This window comes from Gorilla gorilla, chromosome 11 (assembly GCF_029281585.2).
Source record: "Gorilla gorilla gorilla isolate KB3781 chromosome 11, NHGRI_mGorGor1-v2.1_pri, whole genome shotgun sequence".
Classification (NCBI taxonomy): domain Eukaryota; kingdom Metazoa; phylum Chordata; class Mammalia; order Primates; family Hominidae; genus Gorilla; species Gorilla gorilla.
The window spans coordinates 98,799,546-98,813,286 of record NC_073235.2 but is presented as its reverse complement, the minus strand read 5'-3'; the positions used below and the strand labels follow the sequence as shown (position 1 = coordinate 98,813,286).

The window sequence follows — 13,741 nt, the reverse complement described above, 5'->3', positions numbered from 1 at the left end:
ATTTCCTCCTTCCAGAAAGCCTCTTATACACCCTGAGATTTCTAGAGATGATCACAATGGAGCTATAGGCCCAAACCTCCAAATTACAACAATTAATCCCTTGCAGATGGTTTGCGGAAGTCACTAGGCTTATAATTTATTGTTGGTCTCCAAAATTAGAATTGATTCCTCACAAATTTAACAGTGCTATTTATTGCCTCCTCCTAAGTGCACCAAATAAAAAGAACCAAATGCTTATCTTATACAAAGACACTTAGGTCATCCAACACAAACAGCTTTCCATGAAGAATCAGATGGAAACGGTTTAAAGAGGATGTAGATGATAGTAAATTTGTTTCAGGCTCACTATCTAATTCCCCTTCACCTTTGGACCTATGCTCATTTTTCTGGCTGTTCAAAAGAAAAACAAACACTTCAAAAGGCTCCATTTGCCGTTTCTCATTTGTAGGCAACTTCAGGTACTTAGCAGAACTAGGAAAGTGCACATTAAGACAATTATTTATTTTTTAATTTTGCATAATGAAAATGTAAAAGTGTATATACTATGCTATGTACCAGCAGTTATTCAAAGTACTGGTCTGCAAACTGTTACTGATCTGTGAACAGATAAGGTGCTCTCTCCAAAATGTAAATCAATATAGTGATTTCTTCGATGAGAAAATGTTGCTATGAAAAAAAATCATCTAAAGTTTCTTGATGTAAGTATTTCAGATTCTGGCTCAAGCTTCTTACATTGTCATGGACCGGTAATGAATAATTTACCAGCATTTCTCTGGACCACACTTTAAGTAGACCTCTCAGTGTCTATGGATTGATTATGTCTTCAAAAGTGAGTGGCAGAACAACTGTATTTTGACTGTCAGTCTTAAAAAAGTATCATGGTAATATATTTTGACATTTTTCATATTTCTTCACATTTGGAGAATAAAATAAAGTAAGATTGCAATAGTGAACCAAAGCATTATCATCATGTATCTTAGAGCTTTAAGATCCCAAAGTTTAAGCTTATGTTTTATAAATAAATAACTAAGGTCTAGAATGATGATACCTTACAGCTTGTTGGGGGAAGAGTCAAGGCTGAAACTTCAGTGTCCTATGTTCCAAGTCTTCATTTTTCTTTCCTGTGCTGAGAATTGTAGTCTGGTATTTCCCAACTGTTAATTACTTACTCACCACCTTCTTGATTTTTTGCAGTTTTAGATGATTGGCTATAGTGTTAATATTTTCCTTTAAACTATCTAATTGACAAAGGACCAGAATAGACACTTCTCAAAAGAAGACAAGCAAATGTCCAACAGGTATATTAAAAAAAAAAAATCAACATCACTAATCACCATGGAAATGCAAATTAAAACCACAATGAGATATCACCCCACACCTATTAGAATGGCTGTTATCAAAAAGACAAAAGATAACAAGTGTTGGTGACATTTGGAGAAAAGGGAACACTTACACACTGTAGGTGGGAATGTAAATTAGTACAGCCATTATGGAAAACAATACAGGCATAACTCAGAGATAGTGTGGTTTCGGTTCTGGATTCCCATAATAAAGTGAATAGCAAATTAAAGCCAGTCACACAAAGTTTTTTGGTTTCTCAGTGCATGTAAAAGTTGTGTGTACACTATACTGTAATCTAAATATTAAATGTGCAATAGCACTATGTCTAAAAAAACCTGATGTACATAACCTTAATTTAAAAAGACTTTATCATTAAAAAATGTTAATGATCATCTGAGCTTCAGTAAGTCATCATGTTTTTGCTAGTGGAGGGTCTTGCCTCCATGTTGATAGCTGCTGACTGATCAGGGTGGTGGTTGCTGAAGGTTGGGGTAGCTGCACAATGTCTTTAAATAAGACAGTAGTGAAGTTTGCTACATTGACAGACTCTTCCTTTCAGGAAAGATTTCTCTGTAGCATGAATGCTATTTGATAGCATTTTACCCACAGTAGAACTTTTTTCAAAATTGGAGTCAATCTTTTCAAACCCTGCTGCTAGTTTTTCAACTCAGTTTATGGAATATTCTAATTTTTTGTTGTTGTTGTAATTTTAACAATGTTCACAGCTTCTTTATCAGGAGTAGATTTTATCTCAGGAAACCCCTTTCTTTACTCACCGATAAGAAGGAACTCCTTATCTATTCAAGTTTTATCATAAGATTGGAGCAACTCAGTTACATCTTCAGGCACCACTTCTAATTCTAGTTCTCTTGCTATTTCTACCACATTTACAGTGACTTCCATCACTGAAGTCTTGAACCCTTCAAAGTCATCCATGAGGGTTGGAATCAACTTCTTCCAGATTCCTGTCAATGGTGATATTTTAGTCTACCCCATGAATTGTGAATGGCATCTAGAATGGTGAATCCCTTCCAGAAGGTTTTTAATTTACTTTGCCCAGATTCATCAGAGAAATTACTATCTATGGCAGCTATAGCCTTAAGAAATGTATTGCTTAAATAATAAGACTTGAAATTCAAAATTACTCCTTGGCCCATGGGCTACAGAATGAGTGTTGTGTTAGCAGGCATGAAAACAACATTAATTTCCTTGTAAATCTTCATCAGACCTCTTAGGTGACTTGTCGCAGTTTTTTTTTTTTTCCAAGCAGTATGTGTCAATAGTGGCCTTAAAATATTCAGCAAAATATTCAGTAAAAATATTCAGTAAATCTAAATGACAGATGTGCTGTCATTTTGGCTTTGTTGTTCCATTTCTAGAGTGCCAACAGAGTGGCTTTAGTATAATTCTTAAGAGCTCTAGGATTTCTGGAATGGTAAATGAGCATTGGCTTCAACTTAAAGTCACCAGCTGTATGAGCCCCTAACAAGACAGTCAATCTGTTCTTTAAGCTTTAAAGCCAGACATTGACATCTCCTCTAGCTATGGAAGTCCTAGATGGCATCTTCTTCCAATAGAAGGCTGTTTTGCCCACATTGAAAATCATTTGTTTAGTGTAGCCACCTTAATCAATGATCTTAGCTAGATCTTCTGGATAACTTACTGCAACTTTTACATCAACACTTGTTGTTTTACTTTGTACTTTTATGCTATAGAGATGGCTTCTTTCCTTAAACTTATGAATCAACCTTTCCTAGCTTCCAGCTTTTCTTCTGCAGCTTCCTTACCTCTCTCAGCCTTCATAGAATTGAATAGGGTTAGGGTCTTGCTCTGGATTAGGCTTGGTTTAAGGGAATATTTTGACTATTTTGATCTTCTCTCCAGACCCCTATAATTTTCTCCATATCAATAATAAGGCTGTTTCACTTTCTTATCATTCGTATGTACTTTGGAATAGCATTTTAAATTTCCTTCAAGAACGTTTCCTTTGCTTTTACAACTTGGCTAACTGTTCAAAGCAAGAGGCCTAGCTTTTGGCCTGTCTCAACTTTTGAGATGCCTTCCTCTCTAAGTTTAATCACTTTTAACTTTTGATTTAAAGTGAGAGATGTGTGACTTTTCCTTTCATTTAAATACTTAGAGGCCATTGTAGGGTTATTCATTGGCCTAATTTCAATATTGTTGTGTCTCAGGAGTTAGGACAGCTGAAGAGAGGGAGAAAGAGGATCGTTGGGTCAGTGGAACAGTCAGAACACACACAATATTCACTGATTAAGTTTATAGTCTTGGGCACAGTTCATGGTGCCTCAAAACAATTACAATAATATCATCAAAAGACCACTGATCAGAGATCATCACAACAGGCATAATAATAATGAAAAAGCTTGAAATATTGCAATAAATAGCAAAATGTGACACAGAGACATGAAGTGAGCATATGCTGTTGGAAAAGAAATGGCACCAATAGACTTGCTCAATGTGGGGTTTCCACACACCTTCTATTTGTAACAAAAACACATTATCTGTGAAGTGCAATAAAGCAAAGCATCATACAAAGAGTTTTCTATGTAGGCTTCTCAAAAAATTAAAAATATAAATACTATATGACCCAGCAATCCCACTTATGGGTATACATATCCAAAGGAAATGAAGTCAGCATACAGAAGAGATATCTGGATTCCCATGTTTATTGCAGCACTATTTATAATAGCCAAGATATGCAGTCAACCTAAGTGTCCATCAGTGGATGAATGGATAAGAAAAATGTGATACACACACACACACACACACACACACACACACACAATGGAATACTATACATTCATTAAAAAAGAAGGAAACCCGCTCATTTGTGACAACATAGATGAACCTGGAGGTGAAGTGAAATAACTCATCTGATTAAAACAAAACGTGCTCTCTACCCTGACAATGTTCTAAGCAATAGTGTTAGAGAAAGGTTTGCGTTGTTAGGTATATTTCTTTCTGACATGCATTAACTGTTAAGGAATAACTTTTGTCAGTGAACTACCCAGGACCGTCACAGCAGCACACTTTGAGAAGCTCTGACGTTATCAATTGTTGAGATCACAGGCGCTATAGTTAGACACATTAGTAAATTCAGTGAATGACTAGCTGAATGACCATGGGCAGATAATTTAACTTTTTAAACCTCAATTTCTCCATTTTTTAAAAAATGATTTAAACCACCAATATTATGAGAATTAAATGAGATATTGCATATAAAATGCTCAGCACGGTGCTTGGGCAGATTGTAAGGTTATTATTATAAACTATCATTAATATTTTGGTAATTATTAATAATAATAAAATCATTTTCCTGGTAGCCTGAAGCTGCAGCTCAAACTTACCCACTGAATGAATTCCCAAGAAGGGATTTCCAGTTTAAAGTGACACAATGAGCCACTTCTACCTAAGGAAAACAAAATTCATTTATTTGAAGCAGAGCCCTAGAAATTATATAAGCACTTAAAATGTGAATGCTAAATAATACAGTATTTTAATTTGAGTATTATTTAGGTTCTAAATCAACATGCTTTACAAGGTGATGGGAAATCCGCAATTTAATCTGAAATTCAATCAAATGGAACAAATAATGCATTAGGTTTTTCATCTTCAGAATAGCTATCAAATACAGTTAAGAGTGCCTGATCCTAAGGTCTTTTGATATTTTATCATGATTCCTGGTGAAGAAAAGTTGTTTTAGGTCATATTTTTAAAATTTTAAAATGCTCTTAGAAAATAAGAGCTTTGAACATGAAATTGTTTTTTGGAACAACTTAACTCTAAATTCTTTTCACCTAGTCAGATTACGCTGCAATAATTTACTAACCCTGAATCCTCACGGCTTAACAGAACAAAGGATTATTTATTGCTAATGCTGCATGTCTACTGTGGGTTGGCAGGGGGCTTGATTCATACTGTCACTTAGGGACTCAGGCTCATCACCTTCTTTATTTTTTCCATATTAGATTATTAAAGGCTCAACCATTTTATCATTATGCCATCTGGACACATGACCTCTTTGGGCAAGTGTCAGGGGAAGAGAGAGCTTGGAAACTCTTATGCTAGCTCTTAAATGCTTAGACACCAAAGCCACACATTTCACTTCGGCTCAGAGCTCATTGTTCAGCATTGTTAGCAAAATTTTGCGTAACTGCAAGGGGACTGGGAAATGCATAGAAGCCTTTGGCTATTCAGTGAGCAATCAGTGTCTCTCCCATAGTAGAATGTCTTGCTAACAATGTATCTGGTCCTCTAGTCTGTTTCAAAGCTTAAGGCATCCTTGTATGGTCACTGCAAGAATAGATACTAGGGGTTAGAAAGTCTCATACTTTGGAATACACTTTGCAAGGTGTTCAGAGACTGAATGAGCAGGCATACCGAGGGCAGTACCAAGGACAGTGTATGACCATTATAGATGAAAAATAGCTTAGTGGAATCTGAATTCACAGGATCACTTTGGTATCTCAGAGTATCACGGATCTTCCTTTTAATATGCGTGTGGAAGATTTGGTCCACAGAGGAGTCCACATGTTCAAAATGGTTTTGAAAGACTCCCCTGGATATTAGGTAGGTTTTCGAAAATTGCATAGGTTGGTGTAAGCCAAAGAAGCTTTAGTGTATTTTATGCCTTAACATATTGACTGCAAGCGATACTTGATACAGGCATTCTTCTCTCCATAGATTGAGATGATTCTAGAAACATTACCCTTGTTGTATTTTTATTGCCCCCCATGCTTATTTGTGTCACTTTTCCTTAAAGGAGACTCATATAGCCAAAATTAGTAAATGTTAAATAATTGTAAATATTTTGTGATTAAGATAGCTTTTGCATGAGGTTTAGAAATTCTTTGTTCTGATTGCAACCGTTACTAACCCACAAAATAATTGCTTACTATACATACTGATTTTATCGTGTTTGTTATAATTAGCTTTTAATACTTTCTTAAGGACTAAATAGTGGACACACCTATGAAGTTACTTATAATGCAATTATTTTATCCTGCTATATTTCTTAAAGTCTGTTTTGTCTGTTATCAGTTGTTACATCAACTTCCTTTCAGTTAGTTTTTGCTTAGTGTATCTTTTCCCATCAGTTTACTTTCAGCCATTCTTTGGCATGCTCTAGATTTATCTGCTGTAAATCATGTAAAGCTTTATGATTTTTAATCTAATTTAAGTGAGCATCTTTTAAAATTGGTACATGTAGAGTTTTTTACATCTGCTTTTACTTTTGATATGTTTGGACTTTTTACAACATCTTATTTATTTTCTGCATGTCATGCTTTTTCTTAGTTTTTTCCCCCTATTTTTATACCCTCAATGGAAATGATGAGTTGTTTTTACTCCCACATCTCACATTCTTCCTGAGCATAGTTGCTTGGAATTTAAACATTCTAGTCTATTCTCTTAAAAATTTATCCTTTCAATTTTTGACATATGTAATTGAGTTAGCATATAATGAATTGGGATCTTTAAGTGCCTCAAACTGTACAAGAATCTTAGGATCTTTTCATTCCAATCACTTTCCTTCCCATCTTCTCTTTTATTGTTGATGACATTTAATTCCATCCTATTTTAAACCCCTTCTTCCACATTAGTCATTACTATTATTACTGTGTTTTTTTCATAGACATATTCTCTGTAACAAACCTCCATAACATAATGGCTGAAAACAGTAATCTTTTGGATAAATAAACAATTTGAAGATGAAAAAAAAAAACTGACTTATCTGAATCAGCAGCACCAGAGTACAACTGGGCTTGATTTTCTTATAGAACACATACATACAAAAAATGTTGCATTATAAAATAAATGGAAGCACATAGGTGAAGTTTACAATTTAACTTCCAATCCTTGTTGGTTTACCAAACCAAAGAATATATTTTTTTCTTGATTAATGTAGGTTATGATGAAAGGTGTCAGATATATCCAAAATCTTCTCTTCATTTTCTCCAGTGGGTCTTCCCCTTAACAGGCTCTCATGTGTTCTCTATTTCATTTTGCACCAGCTATTTTTATCATTATTTGTAAAGTCAAGGCCTTAAACCAATCTTATGCTTGCAATCTTTGAGTTACAGTGGAACTGTGATAACTATCAAAGTCATTATATTTTTTTCCGTCAATTGTTTCCCACAATCTGGCTGACATTATTGTTGAATTGTTGAATAAATACAGACTTGCTTCACAATAGTGTGCAGTTCATATGGACTTCAGAGAAACTGCATTGAGCAACTCAGATTTTCAACCTGTTTTAAGTTTAGAAACCAGAGTATTGTAACTCAGATTTAGTGGTGACGTTAAGGGATTCTTCCACATTTTCGTAGTTTGAGTTTTTGTACTTATTTTATTTAAATTATGAATTGCAAAACTCCAAATGTATGTTCATTGAGAAAGCATGATATTTCTCTTCCTTCATCAAAATGTGTAAAACAACAGTCAAATAGTATAAATGATCACATTTTCTCAGCTACTGTAGTTCATAAAATCGTTACCAGAACCACGGTAATGCCTTACCTACAAACAAGCTGGAACTGGATAGAGTCTCCATTAACCTCAACATTGGGTAATAATACAGTGGCTCTGAGGATCGTTTTGGAGTGGGGGTACGGGACAGTAGTTGGCACTTAGAAGAGTTGCTGAACCATTCCGAGCCTCAGTTTCTTAATATACCAACCTCATAAGATTACACTGAAGGTGGAACAAGATAACATTTGTAATTGTGATACGCGAGTAGCCAGGTAGCCACCCCACTACCCACATCCCCAACAAACATTTGTTGAAAACCTACTGTGTGGCTGCCACTAGGCAATAGGATAAAAAATGAATCAGCTCATAAGAGGTGAGATATAAGTAGGAAGGAAATAATTGTAATGCCCTGTGTTCAGAAAAATATTACAAAGACCACAGGAGCATGGAGAAGGGGCAGTTTAATGCCTGAGATGGGTTCAGAGATGGGAAGGGTATAGAAAGGGCTTTACCAAGAAGATGATATTTGGACTTCATGTGAAATTGAGATGTTTTTTGGCATTCACACACAAGAAAGGTCATTCCAGGAGGTGGAAATTGTATGTGCACATGCCAGTCTTTTGTCCCGAAGGGTTTGCAGATGTACTTGAAGAGAACACCTCCTGTTCCTTTCCCTTTTTCTGTCTGAATTCCATGTATCTTTTAAGTGAGGATTCAGAAAAATCGCCCACTCTGTGGGTAATCTGCCTAACTATTCTGGGTAATCAGTCTGTTTTCCTACTCCCTTAGGTATTTTATAATATCGCTGTCTCAGTGCTGATTACACTGTATTATTTATAATTTGTCTTTCTCCATGCTTCTTCCTTCCATTGCACTCTTAACTCCTTAACTGCATCTTGTTCATGTTGTAGGCTGAGCACCTTACCCAGCTCTCTGTGCTGCATTATCTGTGCAGATTCATTAATTCATTCGAGAGTTGGTTTTAAGCTAGAGTAATTATGGTGTGAGTAAATACTTTTTTATTGAGGATGATTCCATATTGTGTAGCTTTCAACTAATGATTTTATTGAACAGAATATCTTTGGTATTCATTCATCTGTTTGTTTAACAATGTTAGAACTTTACAATGTACCAGGCTTCTGAAAAAAAATTTTAAATATCCTCTATATTCAGGATCATAGTTAATAAGTCATCATTGCAGGTTTTTCCTAATTTTTTACAGTGTAACCAGCCTTTTGTTTCCCATTTCCTTACCTATAGGATCTATCTTCAATATTGAAAGCATTTTATGTTTAAATAGAAATAACATTTTCCTGAATTCAGTATGTCTACTGCTTTATACTCTCATTTTTTGGTCTTTTCTTATTCTCTTGTTTCCGAAAATGTGCATCTGTTGCTCTTAGCAGTCATAGATGTTTTCCTGAAAGTTATAACTTGTTTGACATGAAGAATATCTATTATATTTTTGACACTCTGAAATATGTACCAGTATATTTGCGATATAGTTATTATACCTCTAGGAAAAGCAAGTGCTGTTTTGAGATTATTGATGGATCAAGAAGTGATCATCTGGCCGGCCGCGGTGGCTCACGCCTGTAATCCCAGCACTTTGGGAGGCCGAGGCAGGCAGATCACGAGGTGAGGAAATCGAGACCATCCTGGCTAACACAGTGAAACCCCGTCTCTTCTAAAAATACAAAAAATTAGCTGGGTGTGGTGGCGGGCGCCTGTAGTCCGAGCTACTCGGGAGGCTGAGGCAGGAGAATGGCGTGAACCCGGGAGGCAGAGCTTGCAGTGAGCCTAGATGGTGCCACTGCACTCCAGCCTGGGCAACAGAGCGAGACTCCATCTCAAAAAAAAAAAAAAAGAAGTGATCATCCTTTCCCTCTACAAAATTAAGTACTGCTTTTTTGGGGACTATATTTATAGCACTGAGCTATACTATTAGACTCAAATATGTTAATGAATGACTAACCTAAAAAATGTGAAATTTCCAACTGGGAATTTACATTAAATTAACTAACAGGAGTCTAAATATTTACTATGTATCTTTTTAAGGCATCCAAGTAAATAGTAGGGTTTTTTTTCTTTAAGTGTAAGTCTGTAGCATATTTTTGACATTGTAAAGCATTCACCATGAAAAGGAAAGCTTTAAGAATTCAGCGAACATCTAGAGGTTAAATTCTTAGTTTGGGGCTCCGTGACGGCCACTTTTTCTCTTTTCACTTTAACTGCCAAAACCTGTCATTTCTGAGACATTTCAAGGAGATAAACAAGGTGAACTGTGCTATGCACATGACTCGATGTAACTGCTGATTTGAGCAAGGTTACTGGTCAGCATATGTAAGGTAACTTGGAGTTTTCTGGTCCATCATGTGATTCATTTGCCTGAATGGAGTGCTATGCAACTAGTAAAATTCTTTTGAAAAATCAGCATTGTTTGCCAGTAGTACCAGTTACTCGGGAGGCTGAGGCTGGAGGATCACTTGAGCCCAGAAGTTTGAGTCCAGCTTGGGCAGCATAGCAAGAGCCTGTCTCTAAAAATTTTTTTAATTAAAAATAATCAGGATTATTACTTGTGAAATTCTTTCTAACTGCATCAACACTGCTAGGACAAGCAGCAACATTGTCATCTTAGTGACATCTTATTATGTGATGCTGTCTTTGGAATCTCCAGAATTCTACGTTTTAAATAAGTTTCACTCAAATCTAAGGAAACTATATTACTTATTTAAGGAAATTGAATGCTAGCAGTGAAGTATGATATTTTTCATCATTTGGAATCATTAAAATATTATTTATCTGTTGAAGTGTATTTTAAAATATAGAGCCATAAAGGTTTTAAATTTAGAAATAAAATTAATGATCATTTACTCTATCGGTCTCATTTTACAAATTAGAAGCTGAAGGCTTAGATGGATTAAGTAATGTGTACCTGGTTGCTCAGTAAAACAACAGGGAAAAATACAGTGCCTAATAGGAATTTCTTTCATCGTGGAGTTGCTTCTTAAAAGGAATTAGTTGCTAAAGACACTTCCTGAAGGTGATTTTTTAGTATAGCCAAAATTACCCCTGAAAACTCCTTAGGAAAGCAATATGACTTAACACCAAACTCAATGGCAGGTTTTTCTTCCAGCTTTAGAACAGACTGCTGTCTCAGACTGAGTGCCAGAGAAGAAGTTAGCTTGTGTTTATGGGCTGTTTTTATAAGAAAACAAACAAATAATAACAACAAAGCCCTTGTCATCAAAAACTAAAATTCCCTGCAGCCTGGCGGGATACTTGGAAGAATTGTTTATTTCACGTTCCCTCTTGGGTCACACATGCAGGGTTTGGAATTGTTCCCATGCTGCTTCAGTTGTCCCCTTTGTCAGTCTCCTCTCTTGCACCCAGTAGGCTTGTGTGGTTACACTGAAATATGTTAAATGGGCATTTACTGGGCCTCCCACTGAACATGAATCTGATCCTCCAAGATTCAGTAGAATATGATGATTCAGTAGAATATGATGATTCTGTTTCTTAGATGGAGGCTCATAGAGGTTTAATTTATAATTTTTTGCTAGTTTTTTAATAGCACCATTTAAAATATCTCACCAATACTGTTTTTGTAAAGCTGCCACAGTTTTTTAGGTGATCTTTATGATCAAATACATAGAAATACTTTTTTTTCTGTTATCTCTTATGTTTCCTTTTTAGTGCAGCACACTGTCCTTGGGATTTTAAATCCACAGGGCTGAGTGCTTGCTTATATAAGCTGTAGGCATAGGAGAGAGTGAGATGATCTAACATGATTGTATATAGTACAAACATTTCTTTGCCACAAAATTTAAAACTTATTCATCTTTCTCTAAACTGTAACTGATGTAATTTATTGTTTTCTAAAGGTCGATGTGACCAATGCAAGTGTCTATAAGCTAAAATATTTCAGCATAATTTCTTTAATATCTCTAGTAAGAAAAGCTATCTCTATTAAGAAAAAGATATGAAGAAATAAAATTCAAATAGAAAATTCTTATTTTTATGAGAAATTACAACTAGAACCCCTCTATCCCTACTATGTAGTAAAACCATGCGCTTGGAAATCAACAATAACTCTTAAAAGTCATATTACTAAACCTTTTGTTAATCTTCAACTCCCAACACCCTTTGATACTGTTTTTTGCCCCTTCTTTTTGAGACTTTTTTCTTCATTGGCTGTCACACTGTCCTGGATCTCCCAGTTTTCTGACCAATCCTTTCATTTTTACAGAAGCTTGTTTCTTTCCTTATCCTAAATATTCTTCAGGCTTTATTGTGGATGTCCTTCTTTTTAAGAGGCCAGTTTAAGCAGAAAGCTTCATCTCCAACCAAAGGTGCCTGGAGCCATCTCTTACTGGCTCCTGAGAGCCCATTCTGCACGTCGTGCACAGAAAGCTCAGCTCCGCATTCAGTGCCTGCATGTTGGTAGCAGGAAGTCAGCTGTGATGAGAGCATTTACACCACAGGAAGCAGCAAACACTACACATCAGGGCTTTCCCACCCTCAGAGAGCCAGTGTCCCAGCATACCCCTATTGAATCCCAACCTCTGTCTAAAGCTCCCAAGATCATTTCTCTCCGAATATGCTACTCACTTTCAAACTCAGTTTGTTCAAAACGAACAGACTGACAAGCGAAACCAGTTCTTGATTTCCCTGTTTTTGTTGGTAGAAATGCAATTTTTCCAATCTCATAGGCTTGGAAACCTTGTACAAGATTTTGACTCCTACTACACTTTTAACATGCACATCCAGTCTCCTACCGAGGAATATAAGTACCCTGCTTCTTTTCAGTGTATGTATATGTTTTTGACAAAGATAACAGGTTCACCAGAACATAGACAGTGGCCCCAGAGAAATCCCCTATGAAATCAACAACTCCTCTCTCACCTGGTAGCCAGGTAGGGGTCATGAGAATGATTCTGGACCACCTCCTTCCCATGTCCTGCTTGGACAGTGAAGCATCTCACTTTGGACTTTGGGTATGGCTGTCACCTTTCACTTCAGGGCCTCAGCAGGGGTACTTCCCTCTACCTCAAGTCAGATGAGAGAGGCATGAAGGGAACTGCTCTAAGAGCTTCATGAGTGCTGTCTGCAGTGCACTGATATCCGACCCACACCTGAAGACTCCCAAGGTGAGAGGCTGTGGCTGGAACTCAGAGTGAGAGGGGCTGTGCTGATAATAACCTGCACGGTTTGAGTTGTTGGGGCAAGAACACATGATTCTTGTGGACCAGGTTTGGGGGATCTGCCCACAACAAAGCTGGTGTTGGGGCACTGTTACTCCTGCTGGAAAGGAGTCCCCAGGGGCTGATGTTACCCAGGGGCCACAGAGGCCAGATGGAAGACCCTGGCAGAAAGAGGCAGTGTGTGGTCCTGAAGCCTAGTGTCTAGGGCTAGTGACCACCTCAGGGGAATTTGCAAGTGCAAGTCTCCAGAAATGGGTCCTCTCTCTAGGACTCAGGAAGGCCCCTTTGAGGGAAAGAGAGACACTCCACACTCACAGAATGTTCGCACCAGATCATGGCGATACCAGCTCAATCAGCCCTTCCCTGCCTCCTAAGCACATTTTATCTTTGAAGTTAGAAGGGGAGAAGATCCTAACACATACTGAGATTTGTTTGGCTTTATTTTTCAAGTTGGAAATGGAGATGTTACAGGAATGGAGGACAGGTAGGGTTTCAGTCTCAGATTCAGAGGTGAAATTGAGCTGACTCTGGCTGAGTAAAGTGGGATACAAAACGGTGCTGTTGGGGGAAATGTTGCCTTTCTCTGGTCTGTTGCTTCTGAGTCAAGCTAACTGACAGCTGTGCTCAAGTCCCCTGGAGAGAACCACTTTTGAAGAAATATTCACGTGGCGTGAGGCTCTGAACTATTTATGGAAAAGCAAAGCATT

At 37.0% G+C, this 13,741-nt stretch overlaps 1 protein-coding gene across 11 annotated transcripts in view; it reads left to right on the top strand.

The window, feature by feature from the left end:
• The window catches only part of HECW2 (HECT, C2 and WW domain containing E3 ubiquitin protein ligase 2), a 393,499-nt gene that overhangs the window by 159,913 nt on the left and 219,845 nt on the right, over positions 1–13,741 (top strand). The window lies entirely within an intron of this gene.